Here is a 13,189-nt window from a genome sequence, read left to right on the forward strand (position 1 = left end):
AAAAGAATGACAAAGCAAACAGAATTGTTCCTTACAAGAACCTGTTTGCATGCCCAGTGTGCATTTTGGACAGGTAAGAAATTCAAAGCTTTGGGGTTTTTTTTTATGTCACCACATACAATTCTTATTTACCCTTAAGGAGAAATTTGTTAAAAAAGATCTCTTATTTGTAGTAATAGGACATGTCTAATCATCTCAGGAGCATACTAGGCACCAAAAGTGACAATTATCTGACAAAAAGGATTAGACCTTCGAGAGAAGAAAGCTGAGTTTAAGTATGCAGCGAGGAAATGTTTTATGTAGCATGGAGTATGGGTTTCTGTGTAATATTCCGTATTTCTATTAATGTAATAAAGTTATTGACTACTTTTATACTGAGTATGCCTCTCCCTGTGGTTTTTACATCATATATCCACCTACAGAAAATCAATGTATATATCATATATATACTATATACATACATATATTTATGCAAATATTTAATTACATGTAATTATATTGGAAAAGAGCTTCCTTATCTTATTTGGAAACATTGTAACAAGACACCCTATGCAGCGAAGAAGCCCACCATGACACTGAACCACTTTTTCATTTTTTGGCTTAAAGAGAGGAGAAAGAAGAAATAGTACATAAGGTATATCATCATAGCCTCTAACTTTTGTATGAAAGAGCTCAATGCAATTGTCACCTGAATATTGTGTGATATTCTCCATCCTCTTGTGCAAGTATTTCTATTCTGAGATAACTTCTGCTCGGAGATAACCTGTCATTCTTGAAAATGTAACCGTGATATCTGAGCATATAAAACAATATTTATCAGAATAAACTCCAGGAAATGGAAGCAAGACATTTTTAAGTCAATGCTGGTTTTCTTCTATCTTCTTTTGTCTTGTTTGTACATTTATCGTCTTTGAGAGTGTAAGGGGAAGTATAGAAATGGAGGGACAAACGATGAACAAATGCAGCAGTGGTACTCACTAGACACTATGTTGAAAATGAATTATACAACTTGTGGGTGGTGACAGGAGGGGAAAACTAGGAGACAGAAAGGGAAGGGGTAACATTGTTAAAAAGAAATGTAGGGGCTGGGAAGGTGGCTCAGTGGTAGAGTGCTTGCCTTGCATGCATGAGGCCCTGGGTTCGATTCCTCAGCACCACATAAAATAAAAAAGAAATAAAAAGCTGGAAGTGGCGCTGTGGCTCAAGTGGTAGAATGCTAGCCTTGAGCTGAAGAGCTGAGGGACAGCGCCCAGGCCCAGAGTTCAGGCCCACAACCAGACCCCCCCCCCCAAAAAAAGAAAAAGAAATGTACTCATTACCTGACCTATGTAACTGTAATCCTTCTGCATATCCCTTTTATAATAACAATGAAAATGATTAATATAGTAAAAGAAAATGTAGCACTGAGCATCAGTTTGGGGTTTAAGGTGACACATAGTTTGTGTGTTATGTTGCTAAGAATGTTCTATGGTTCAACAAAATAATCCTGGCTTTTGGCAAAACCCTGAGATCAAACCTAAGGTCCACCAAAAAAAATCATTTTAATGAAAACAGTGGAGAAAAATATCTTTCAATTCCTATATCAGGAGAAATTGGTGTTCTGAAAAGTAACTTGCATAATTTGATCTCATGAACATTATTCCTACTGTCAATGGATTATTGCCCACATTCACCAACAGGTTTAAGGTCCACTCATGGCAAATCACACAAACATGATGGCTTTGAATCAATTTTACCTACAGGTTCACTATATATGTTTTTCTTTTCAACTTGCATTGTAAAAGATTTAAGTTCTCTTAAATCTTTTTGGCAATGGATACTGAATCATTGCCAATATTATGAATATATCCATTCATGTATTGTCTAGGTTGATTATTTTCCAAAAAATCTATAAGAGTTACAAACATGAATTAAATATAATTTTGCCAAATTTGAAAGTGACACAAAAACTAAATATAAGAATAAGCAAAGAGAGGTATATAAATGTTCAGATAAAATTCTGTAAGAATTATTTGAGATACTACTTGAAGAAAAGAATAAGGAATGGGTGGAGAAGTAAAATGATCAGTGTTGCATCTTACTAGCTGAAGGACCTAGAGAAATTATTTTCCATGTTACAACCTTAATTTCCTCATGTGTATACTGGGAATCATAGAATTCTTTGGTGCAATTAAATGAGACATTGTACTCACCACAGAAGCTAGAATAAACTAAATGTTCAAAACATTTTACCTGCTATTAATATTTTTTGGCTGATAGCATAATAGAGATTATTTCTAAAAACACCCCAGTAGCTCAAGTTATAATAACAAGAACTAATCATCAGGAGCACATCAAATTAAAAAGCTTCTGCACAGCAAAGGAAATGATTAGGAGAGTGAACAGATTCTTCAGAATGGAAGAAATGTTTTGCTCTTCACCCAACAAAGAATTAGTATCAAAAATACAAAATACTAAACATAAATCCAAACAATACAATTGATAAGTGGGCCAAGTAATCATACAAAAGGGAGGAGGAGGAGGAGGAGGAGGAGGAGGAGGAGGAGGAGGAGGAGGAGGAGGAGGAGGAGGAGGAGGAGGAGGAGGAGGAGGAGGAGGAGGAGGAGGAGGAGGAGGAGGAGGAGGAGGAGGAGGAGGAGGAAAAAAGTGGCCAATTAAGGGGTGAAAACATTTAAGATCTTGAGCCACCAGGATAACACAACTCAAACTTACATTGAGATTCCATCTCACTCTCTTCAAAATAGCCATCATCCAAGGGAATACAGTTTGAGGGTATCTCTAGACTTAGCAAGGCCCCACTTTGACTCAGGGCTCAAAGAGGTTATAAAAAAAATACTGTAAACTCCTTGCAGAGACTTTCCTTGAACAGAGCACCATGGCCTTCTCTGTGCCCAGGATTCGTGGTCAAGTGGACACCACCATAGTGGCGGTGGCTGCAGTAGCGTCCCCATTTAACTTCATGCCAGTGGCTGACGTTGGAGCCTGAGAGAGTGGTTTCCCAAGTAGGCAGAATTCACAAGAGTTAAGAGATCACAGAGCCTTCTGTTGAGATTTCAGAGAGCCTGGCAGGCCAGGTAGTGTATGGCAGGGTGAGACCTCTGAGATGCACCTCCTAACGGGAGCAAAGCTGAATCTGCATTGAAGACCCAGGCAATGGAGCTGTTCGGACCAGGGAGCGTCTGTCGGGACACGGAGGGCACAGCCAGCCCGTGAGCGTGTCGCAGGTAAGGCCAGGCCGCAGGTAAGGGCTGCCCAAGCTCCTCAGGAGTTCACATCCTGCACCCAGATGTGGAGCAAGGGCCTAGAGGAGTCAGTGTTTGTCCTGGTGGGTGTTAGTCTTCCTTGTGTCTGATTCCTCGTGTTATCTTCCTGTTTTTTACTTTGGGGGACAGGAAGGCCTGCCTACCTGGCGCCATTTTGTTTTCTGGAAGTTTCACGGGTGTGTGGTGGTTTGTTTCCTACAGGAGTGCGTGGCTGAGGTTGCCTGGAGGCTCAGAGATGTCGACAGGGTCTCGCATTGGCGCTGGCACAGTGAAGACTTTGGGGGTCCTCGGGGAGACATACAAAATGCGTTTTGTAATATGAGACTTTGGGTGCCTGGGACAGATGTGCTGACCCCCCCACACCCCATCAGCTGACCACCCCCGCCCCCCATCGGCTGACCACCCCCCAACCCCCATCGGCTGACCACCCAGCCCCCCTTACACCCTCATCGGCTGACCACCCCCCACATCAGCTTTAGCATTATCAGGCAGGGGTGGAACCTTGAGCAGCAGAGCCTAGCGGAAGGAAGTCAGGTTTTTGGGCATCTTCTCAAAAATTATCTTGGGGCCCTGGCCCCCCCGCTTCTGTCCCCTTCAACTCCCCAGCCCAGGGTCGCAAAACGCCCCTCTCATGCAGCCCATGGTCTATGACCGTAGGCTGCAGGTTCCACCACTGGGAAGTCCAATCACCTTTTAGTTAAAAAGAACTGTTTTCGTGGTTTATGATTTCTGGTGTGAGGAGGAAGGATGGCGCGCACCCCCGATGCTCTGGAATCTCATCTCCCCAAAGATAACCTCGAAGTGTGGCCCCTGCTCACGTCCACGCTCAGCCAACCCAACTGCCCAGCTGACACAAGCCAAGCCGAGCCTTGGGGGAGCTTGGGGGAGCTGGTGTGGGCTTCTGGGAAAGCCTGGAGGAAATGCAGACACCAGGGATATGATAGCACCCCAGGTCCGGGGACGCTCCCATTTACCTCTCGCTGAGCTGCATGGAGCCCCCAGCTCCACCCTGACCTGAGCCCTCCTTCCCCTAGAGTACCCCCCAGGATAGCTGGCCCCTGTGGCCCCTCTGACCCCCCCGACCTACCTGTGCATGCAGAGTACCTCCTCTCCCATTAGCCCCAGAACGACCACCTGATGGGACAGACAGCATATTGCTCCCTCTCCGGGGGAGACTTGGCCATTCTAGTAAATCTTTATTTTTAATATTTTTTTCTTTGTAAAGACACTGTACAGAGGGGGTACAGTTCCACGAGTAAGGTAATGAGTCCGTTTCCTATGGAGCATTGTTACCCCCTCCCTTTGTTCCTCCCCTCCCATCCCTTCCCACCCCTACATCTTCTAAACCTTTTCCTGGGCCTGCCTGCCTCCGCCTGGTCCCCTGTTCTACCATTTCAGTCGCACTCCCAACCCTTTGTGTGCGGATTCGGGTTTTGGTTTTATCTTTGGTTTGGGGGATATAATCTTACCAGCTTTGAGAGCTGTCCACCCTCCCGCCTCTGCTCCTCAGGTAGCTCTGATGACAAGCGTGTGTCAGCATGGCCACCGAGAATTATCTTCATACATGAAATGGGAAAATACGTTAATAAAGCAGAAATGAGGTTTCCTAAAACCAGAACTTCCATTTTAAAATTCTTTGTAGAGGAACTGAAGAAGATAGCAAGGCATTGATTAAGTGAGATTACATGAGAGATAAACGAATATTATAAACACATCGCAGAAACACATGTACATTCCATTACATAATTAAGTTCACATATGGCATTATGGGTTTGATCGTATATACTGAAAATTATGGATAAAGATACATTACATGGAAGATAGATCTAGATGTGCATAATAAAAATTCCAGAAAGAGTCCAGAACTGCAGGAATCCCAGAGCTGTTCGAAGAAACATTTTACTCTGTGTCAGTGGCTCACACCTCTAATCCTACTGTGCAGGAGCCTGAGATCTAAGGTTTGAAGCTAGCCTGGAAAGAAAAGTCCATGAGACTTTTATCTCAAATTAATCACAAAAAAAAAAAATGTCAGAAGTGGAGCTGTGGCTGAAGCACTAGCCTTGAGCAAACAAGGCTCAAGGGCAGTGCCCAGGTCCTGAGTTCAAATCCAAGAACTGACACACACACACACACACACACACCCTGCAGAAGAAACGTTCTTACACTAAATACTAGATTCATAGGAAATGCACATTATCCAAGTGTAAACAAATATGATGAAATATGGCAGATCCAAGGGAGAACTCAAATACTGTCATTTCTTAGAAAAGCAAAGTCAAAATTCAACAAAATGAACATCAGGAAATGGAACTTGAAAGGATTGGGGTGAGGATAAAGGAAGAGGGTGGAGACAAGTAATAGGGAGAAAGGTGGAGGATGCAGTCAAGAATTCAACACATACGCTACCAAATTAAGAAAAATGAGGGAAGGGGCGAGCTGGGAGGGATGGGCTAGAATGTTGGAAGGGGTGACATTCATCAAGATGCACTGTATTCATAAATGGCTTTGTTAAATGCTTACTCCTTTGTACAACTACTCAAAGATAATTTAAAAAATAACCCACAGTTTTAAAAATACACATTAGATACTAGATAAGATGCATATGAAAAGACACATATTTAGCCTTTGCAGTAAATGCCTAAAGCCAAGGATAATGGGAAATATGTTTCTATAGAAAAATGAAGAGTTCTTAGAAGGAGAAGAGAAATCATAAAGTATCAAATGTCTCATCTACTATCCCAACATAAAAGAAGTCAATGTCAACATTTCAAACAGATTATAGGAAAGATGAGAAAAGACAATTGCTAATTGGAATAGACTCAGTAAGTGTATAATCTGGAAGGAAACTAAAACAAAGAAACAGCAAAGAATTCAAGCAGACCAAATATCAATACAGGGAAAGAATGAAGCCTACAAGTGGGACTCTGGACATGTGTACCCATTCTACCTTCTTGGATAATTTCCATATTGCCCAGAGATTCCAGATACAGCAGGTGAACTAAGTTCAGTCCAGCTATGTGTTACACCCACCTACTTGCTGGACATGATTGAATGATGATAACTCAATCAGTCCAACATTATTGAGACACAATGAGTCTCACATTGTCCACTCAGCAACAACAACTGGAGTACTAAAATCATTCCCCTTGTAATCAGGGGCTTATGATTTGCAGAGAGCCATACATTTTACAGAAATAACAAAAGAAGAGTTAAACTTGTAGTGTAACATACCATCTTCTCACGTTCATAGGAAAACACAGTATCATAAACACATTAATTCTCCCTAAAGTAATGTATAAATAAAACTCTACCCTAAAATTTTTCCTGTGGGGACTAGGATTTTGTTGTTGTTGTTGTTATTGAACGCAACGGGATTTTCCAATGTAATGGAGGCTAATTCTAAAGCTCTTCTGTACCAAAAACACATGGAAGAATATGCCTTAAAAATTAAAAAAGGGGCATATGCTTTTCCAGAGAGCAAACATACAAGTTATAGTCATTAAGATAGAGACTTGGCAGTACAACATCAATGAACAGCATAAAATTACCAAGCAGTTCTACTTATGTATATAAATTATATTAAATATGGCATACAGTTCCCTGGAAAGAATACAGATTTGTTTAATTGCTCTTGTTGCTTTGTTTGGTTTCATATGTTTTTGCTTTCATTTCTATTTTATTTTGTTGGTTGGTTGGTTGCCGCTGTTAGCATATATTAAGAAGGGCTTGCAATGTTCCTGACACTCTTGTATAAGTATTTCCCATGTAGTAATTCACTTCACCTCTCCAAGACTATGAGGTAGGTAAAAGTGTTATCCATACATGGAAAAAGGAAGCGGAGCTGTGGAGAATATTAGTAATTCAGGACCACCAGAAACTCTCAGAGCTAGAAAACATGTCTAGAACTTACCTGTTTGTAATAAATAACTATTCTGCATAAACAGCTCATATACATCAGATAGAGATGTATTTTTATACCAAAGTAAGAATTCCCAATGGTCTATAACCATGGAAGTCCTTATAATATATAAAAATAATAATGGGCTAGTCACCAGTGGCTCATGCCTGTAATTCTTGTTACTCACAAGACTAAGATCTAAGGATCATTGTCCGAAGCCAGCCTGGGCAGGAAAGTCCTCATGAGACTCTTATCTCCAATTAACCACGTGAAAACTGGAAGTGGAGCTGTGGCTCAAAGTGGTAGAGCATTATCCTTTAGGGACAGCACCCAGGTCCCAAGTTCAAGCCCCATGACATGCTCTCTCTCTCTCTCTCTCTCTCTCTCTCTCTCTCTCTCTCTCTCTCTCTCTCTCTCTCTCTCTCTCTCTCTCTCTCTGTTTCTCTCTCTCTCTCTCTCTCTCTCTCTCTCTCTCTCTCTCTGTCTCTCTCTCTCTCTCTCTCTCTCTCTCTCTCTCTCTCTCTCTCTCTCTCTCTCTCTCTCTCTCTCTCTCTCTCTCTCTCTCTCTCCCCCTCTCTCTTCTTCTCCCCCCCCTCACACACACACACACACACACAAGATCCAATACTGATATGCCAAGATCTTAAATGAGCACTTCAGTAAGGAAGAGGGGACATACCTCTGTTTGTTGGGTTCCACATCCACAATTTCAACCAATCACAGATCATGTATAAACATTTTGGTCTTCTAATTCTTCCCTAAACACTACAGGATAACAACTTGAAATAGCAGTTACATTGTATTTGTTTACAGGGAATTTACACTGCATTATAAGTGATATGGAAGTAACTCAAAGTCCTGAGACAATGTCCACATGTTGTACGTATGCACACCACATCGTCTGATGTAAGAACCTGAGAATCGTGGATTCTGCGTTATAGGGAGGAGGGGCCTGGAATGACTTCCCTAAAGATACCACAGGATAACCATCCTATGATACACTATTTGTGGCGAACAAAGTTGTAACAAAGTTATTTGGTGTCTGGCCACATCTACCAAAAAGCTAAATGTTAAATCAAACACTCTTCAGTTATACATGTTACCTTAAGAAAGTAATTCAAATACATAAGGGGAATGAACATACACACAGACACATACCCCAGAAAAACTGACACTGAGTAAGGTTATAAAGTTTTTTCCTTAATGAGTACACTAATATTTTAGCAGTGGTTCTTGCTAGAGAGAGATCATGAAGGAAAGAAACAAGAGGATTATAATATTCTTCCATATGCTCGTAGAGTACTGGAGGGTTTTTTTTTTATAATGCTGTGTTTGTGTATCATCTATGTTATTCAAGATTTTAAAGATTAGTTTATGGTTATTTAAGAAACTGTGGAAGCTAGGTTCTTTGTAAATATAGCTAGTTCTGCCATGTGTGTTCTCCATTTGCTTCTCTGAGACTACAAGACAGAGAGCTAATGTAACTTTGTTCACCATATTTCTAATGGTTGATTTGGATAGTATACTATAGAGTAAGGTCAAACCTCGTTCAGCTCGTGACTTAGGAAATGTTTTCTTTCTCTTCTTCTTCTTCTTCTTCTTCTTCTTCTTCTTCTTCTTCTTCTTCTTCTTCTTCTTCTTCTTCTTCTTTTCTTCTTCTTCTTCTTCTTCTTCTTCTTCTTCTTCTTCTTCTTCTTCTTCTTCTTCTTCTTCTTCTTCTTCTTCTTCTTCTTCTTCTTCTTCTTCTTCTTCTTCTTCTTCTTCTTCTTCTTCTTCTTCTTCTTCTTCTTCTTCTTCTTCTTCTTCTTCTTCTTCTTCTTCTTCTTCTTCTTCTTCTTCTTCTTCTTCTTCTTCTTCTTCTTCTTCTTCTTCTTCTTCTTCTTTTCTTCTTCTTCTTCTTCTTCTTTTTCCTTTCCTTTCCCCCACCCCACAACCTTGTCTACAATTCTGGTAGAGCTAGTGTTGCCCCTTGAGTTGCCAAGGCATAGCTCTGGATGCCACGCTAGTTGCCAAGCTAGCTCCTAGCAACAAGCCCCATTGACAACCCCAGACCCGTCCCTGGCTGCCAGAGTCCCTTTTCTCCCTCTCTCTCCAAAGGAGGGCAACTAGCTAGCTAGCTAGCATGGCCTTTTTACCCTCTGCCTCCTGCTCCGTCTTGATGTGGATGGTGAAGAAAAGGTCTTGAAAACTTTATGGGAATGTATAACAATAATCATAATCATAATCAGCTATTTTTCTTGCAAGTTTTCCTGAGGGGCTGGGTAAAGACAGCCTTCTTCTCCACAGAATAATAGAAGGACTGACCCCCTCCGAGGTCACCAAAAACATCATGTAGACCTGTAATCAGACCACAATAATTGGTTCAAAAACAAGAATATGATACAAGCCAAGCCAGCTGATGGCAGATCTGAGGATTTTGTCGAAGCTGTTAGAAAGCTGCTGTTTGTATGGAGTCATTCAGGTGATGGAATGTTAGTTTGGACATCTGATAACTACCTTCATCGCCTCCTGGGTCCTTCACGAGAGAAGGCAATACTGAAAGGTGAGAAGTGCTGACATAGTAATTCTTGGGAGCTTCTGGAGTCAAACATGTCACCTCTGGCCATAAGCCAGCAAATCCCTTGGTTTTAGACCTGGTGATGGTTCATAATAACATGAATCCTATTTCTGTCCTTTGCCACCTTTGTCACCTTTGCCTCAAAATCCTTCTTATTCATAAATATGTATTTTCTTTGGCTATTACAATTTTAACAAACCTTACACCAAGAGAAATAGATATGAGTAATACTCTTAAGAAACAGATGAAGATTCAGATAGTAATAATTGATCCTGGATACATTCATATATGATAAATTCACAAGTTCTTGTTAGGTAAAAGAGACAAACAGCCAGCCGCCAGTGGCTCACGCCACTGGCTAGAATTCTAGCTACTCAGGAGGCTGAGATCTCAGAATCGCAGTTCAAAGCCAGCTCGGGCAGGAAAGTCTGTGAGACTCTTATCTCCAATAAACCACTAGAAAACTGGAAGTGGTACTGTGGCTCAAGCCGTAGAACACTCACCTTGAGCTGAAGAGCTGAGGGACAGCGCCCAGGCCCAGAGTTCAAGCCCCATGACCTACCAAAAGAAAAAAGAAAAAAAGACAAACTAATGTAAGAATATAAAAATGATCTGAATAGATTTTTTCAAAAGAAGATAGGACTAACTGATAAGTACATAAAAATGTTCACCATCATTAATCATTAATTAAATTCAAACCAATCACACACTAAGATATTATCTCACTCTAGATAGAAATACTACCATCAAAAAGATTAAAAGGACTAAGTGCTAGCAAGGATATGAAGAAAAGGGAACTCTTCAGACATATTGGTAGGACAATAATTTAGCACAGCCATGATGAAAAACAGTATGGTTACTATATAAAACTGCTAAGATAAGCCAGGTGATGGGTGCATGCTTGTAATATTAGTACTTGGGATATGGAGGCAAAAGAGTTTTGAATTTGAGGTGTCTGGGATACCCTATATTTGATCCTGAGCACGACAAAAGAAAACTATAAATTAAAGACAGAACTACCATATATCACAGTAATCCCACTACTGGGTATATATCTGAAGCACCTGATACTAGTATATAGAGAGAATGATTTACAATAGTCAAGAGATGGAGTCAGACAAGGTATCTATTGAAGGATGAATGGATTAAATAGTTTATATATGTATTATAAATGTAGACATATGCATAATGGAATATTTTTCAATATTATTCAACTAAAAAGGAATAAAATTCTGTCATTTTCAACAATTAAAGGCCTTCCATGTTCATGGATCAGGAAAAAAAACAATACAAATATGATGACAATACATCAAACAACATACAAATTCAATCCTCATCAATAATCCAATGATACTCATCTCAGGAATAGAAGGAGAAGACTGAAAGAACAATAATATAGATAGGGTAGACTTGATCAAAATGCATCTCATATTGTACATATTATAACAAGGTCCCTTCATACAATTAAGTTATGATAGTAAAAAGTTTTGAAAACAGAAAGGTAGAATACTAAAATTTATACAGAAACACAAAGACTCCAGTAGCCCAACTAATCCCAAGGGAGAGCACAAGACTTGATTTCAAATTATGCTACAGGGCTATAGCAATCAAACAACCTCATACCACCCCACAGACAAATGGAACAGAACACAAAATCCAGAGATAGGTACAACATAAAAACACATTTGGAAAAAGACAGCCTTTTTAATAAGTAGGGCTGGGAAAACCTCATGTGGAAGTTCTTATATCTCACCCTGCACCAAACATCAACCCCAAATGCTTTAACTACCTTAACGTATGTCAATGATGTCAACTACCTGAAACCTTGAAACTACTAGAGTAAAACCTAAAGGAAAACTTTCAAGACATGGGAAACACAAACACTTTTTCCATGGGACTCCAGCAACTCTGTAAACTGTAGTAAGAATTGACAAAGGATATTTAATCAGATTAGAAAGCTTTGACCTAAAAAGAAGCAATAAGTGATAGATACTGAACTGGAGATGATTTTTACCACATATTCCTTGAACAGGGAATCAATATCCTGACATATAAAATTTCCGAAAATTAAACTCGATGTATCAAATAATCCAATGACTAAACAGGGAAATAAACTGAACAGATACTTGACAAATGGATAGTAAATTTGTAAGGGAAAAAAAGTCCAACATCCTTGACCATGAGGGAAATGCAAATCTAAGCTACATGAAGATTTCTTCTCACCATTGTTAGAATGTCTATCACTGAGAAGACAAACAACAAATGATCACCAGGATGTGAAGCTGGGGGTCCAAGGAGCTAAGGACCTCTTATGAAACTGCTTACTAGAATATAAAGTAGTACAACTACTAGCCACTATGGAAAACTACACAGAAGTTCCCGAAAAAAAATACAAACAGTACTCCTGTGTGACCCAAACCTTCTACTTCTGGGATATACCCAAAACAAAATCAGCTTTCTGTAGAGATACCTGCATATCTTCATGTATCATGACATTGTTTACAATAGCCAAATTACGGAATAAATTTAGGTGCCAGTCAGGTGAAAAGTGAATAAAGAAATTATGGTAGACACACAAACATACCTAGCATGTCTTACAAAACCATTAAAAAAAATAGCAAAATCACGTTGTCTGCTAAAAACAAAAATTAGATTGAACTGGAGATCATTATAAGGAAAGGAAGCCAGTCCACCAAGAAAAGCATAGTGTATTTTCTCTCATCTGTGAAGGGAAGTTGGGGAGAAACAAAAACAAAAATGAGGTATTAAAAATAGGGGGAGACTATTAGGGAGATGAAAGAGGAAAAGGGAAAGAATAAAGATAAGACAAGCAGTAGAGGAGTAAATATGATCAAAGAATCTTATATTCATATTTGGAAATGTCACAATAAACCACCTTTGTACAACTAATATATATGGATAAAAGAGGAGAAAAATGTCATAAGGAAATCTCTTATTATGCATTCACTATACATAAAAAGGAAAACACAAAAAGAGATAAAGAGTAAACTTAAATGAGTATTACTAAGTGGGAGAAAAAGGTCAATCTAAAAAGGCTTGAGGTTGTCATGATGGCTCTAGTTATATAACATTTTTGTAAAGAAAAAAAACTATGAAGGGTGGAAAAACATCAGTGGTTTGGTTATACTGGATTCCTGGGTGGGAATGAACGTAATAATAAAACAACTCAAGGCAGATGAGAATGGCTTGTTCTAACTTTTAGTCCAACGAGCCTGAAACTGAAATACTTATTTCCTAATGAACACCTAGCTCCCCACAGGTGGAAAGGTTCTGTTGCCTTTGGCTGTTCTTTCTTCTGGATGCTCAACTTCTCTGGCTCTGGCTGAAATGGCTGATCGCTAAACGAGAGGCTGTCCACCAGCACTGCGCCCTCTGCTGGACATCGATCTTCCATTTCCAACTCAGTTGGGACTGGAAGCTAGAGCCAGAGAACAGGGCCCTGATTTGCTG

General features: G+C 39.9%; 1 long non-coding RNA gene across 1 annotated transcript; it reads right to left on the reverse strand.

Annotated features, from left to right (window-relative positions):
• Positions 1-2,758: 2,758 nt before the first annotated feature.
• On the reverse strand, positions 2,759-4,026 carry LOC138836847 (uncharacterized). Its single transcript, XR_011375089.1, has 3 exons — positions 3,954-4,026; positions 3,407-3,549; positions 2,759-3,179 (listed from the first exon to the last, which is right to left on the reverse strand). It is a non-coding gene; the product is annotated as an uncharacterized lncRNA (long non-coding RNA).
• Between the last annotated feature and the right edge of the window lie 9,163 nt (positions 4,027-13,189).

The sequence above is a fragment of the Dipodomys merriami genome, unplaced genomic scaffold (genome assembly GCF_024711535.1).
Source record: "Dipodomys merriami isolate MVZ:Mamm:240054 unplaced genomic scaffold, mDipMer1.0.p SCAF_26, whole genome shotgun sequence".
NCBI lineage: Eukaryota > Metazoa > Chordata > Mammalia > Rodentia > Heteromyidae > Dipodomys > Dipodomys merriami.